A 1,933-nucleotide genomic window follows, 5' to 3' on the forward strand; every position below is an offset into this window, starting at 1 on the left:
TATACTTTTGTGCACTAAATAGTAAGCTTTCAGTGTACAACTAGGGAGCTGTGTGATACTTCTCATCTCCCTGGAGTATCCAGCCCATTAACTAGGGATGCTCAGAAAGACTGATCCTCATGTACCCTCTATGAGAGACAGCAGATGTCCAAAGTGAAGTGTTAAGAGAAATGGGTGTTCATTCCATACATACAGAAAAACAGTATCTCACGCTCTCCTTCCAAAAGAAGGGGGAAAATGCTTCTTGATGAAGGAAAGAAAGGTTTCTCCACTTTCATTTTAAGTTTCTGAGCTCAATACACATTTTTATGGAATAAACAACTGTTGGTTCCCTGCCTGTAGGGACGAGAGGTATCTCCAAAGTCCCAAGCCTCATTTCCTCTAAAATTTGAAAATTTAATTCTGGAGTTAGGTAAACATCTCTAAAATTATCTGGCTATCTGTAAAGTTATAAATCAACTCCCCACAGTGTGCTCCCAGCCAAAGATCCCAAGCATTCAGTGAAATATATTCAGAAATTCCCACCTCTGCAGAAACACAAAAACATTTTCTCCTCAACCTATGAATCCTTTAGTCATAGCTTGAGTTTCTTTTTATTCTTCATGCTTTTATTTATTATTGAGGAAAAATACATGTTTCAAGCAACCAGACATTAAAAGCTACACTGTGGAAAGTTCCCCTCGCCCTCTATCTCATTCCCTAACTTCTTGGATTCTCCTCAATACTCCATAAGTAAATATATATTTGGGTTTTTTTTGTGTGTGTGTGTGTGTGTGTTCCTTTCCAGAATTTTTTTTCCACTGGAAATCAAACTCAGGACCTTGTACTTTCAGGCAGGCACTGTGGTGCTGAGCTACACCACCAGCTCCTTTCCAGAATTTCTTTAAGAGAAGTTGCTTGCTAATCCTTTCCATAAGGAATTGCCTAGAAGCTCTGGGGAGGCAAATGCAAGCAGTGTTACCTCTGCGACCCAACATCCAACACGACCAGAAGCTATAAAGAGTCCAATGAGAAAGGAAAACACCCGCTAAATGGCTGAAATCAGTGTACTGAAAGACTGTACTGGTAGAGCAATAAGAGGAGAATTGAATCCCACTGAGCGTGGAACTGGGCGCCACGGTACAGGCTGTGTGCTTGGATCTGGCCCCATCAGCACTTCTGCTGTGCTCCTCTGTTACATGCAGCTTAGAAACACAGCAGTTTTCATGGGGAGAATGCGCTCACCAAATTTCTTGTGGAGATTATTGCTAATAAACTTAAGGTGATTTGTCAATATCATTATTCTTTTAGGCAAGATATGTTGTATTACGCATATATTTCTAAACTTTATTAATTTCACCTAATACTATACCAAGTTTACACATGCTCCTATATTTTACTATTACCTTAAGAGGATAAGATGATTGTTCATTTAACCAGTCACTTATTTGGCTGTGTTCAAGTTCTTCCAAGTCTTCTGTTGAAATAAAACACATCGTGTATGAATAAATGTATCATGTTCACTCACATCTACAAAAGTATAACACACTTCTGAAAGTGAAGATTCTAGATCCAAAGGTACATACATCTATAATTTTATTCAGTAAAATACAATTTATATTTACAATAAATATTTAGGCAATTCATTTTACACTTCTACCATTAATATATGCAAGCACTACTATTAGAATTTTTAGTATTTTTACTTTTAATAACTGCAGTGATCAAATATATCATTAATGATACATCTGGATAAATGATAGTGTTTCAAGATGATTCAAGATAAATGATAGTGTTTCAAGATGATTCAAGTTCGTATTTCTGTAATTGTGAGTTTGAGCATCTTCTATTTCAGGGCCACTTGTATTTTCTTTTACGTTAATCATTTTTGGTATTTCTTATGTACTCTGTTCCTGAGTAATGATTTACATTAATATAAATGCCAACCTCTAAG

General features: G+C 36.5%; 1 pseudogene; it reads right to left on the minus strand.

Annotated features, from left to right (window-relative positions):
- The window catches only part of LOC101582514, a 28,964-nt pseudogene extending 27,489 nt beyond the window's left edge, over window positions 1-1,475 (minus strand).
- Between the last annotated feature and the right edge of the window lie 458 nt (window positions 1,476-1,933).

Source organism: Octodon degus, unplaced genomic scaffold (genome assembly GCF_000260255.1).
Source record: "Octodon degus isolate 3935 unplaced genomic scaffold, OctDeg1.0 scaffold00142, whole genome shotgun sequence".
In the NCBI taxonomy this organism is placed as follows: domain Eukaryota; kingdom Metazoa; phylum Chordata; class Mammalia; order Rodentia; family Octodontidae; genus Octodon; species Octodon degus.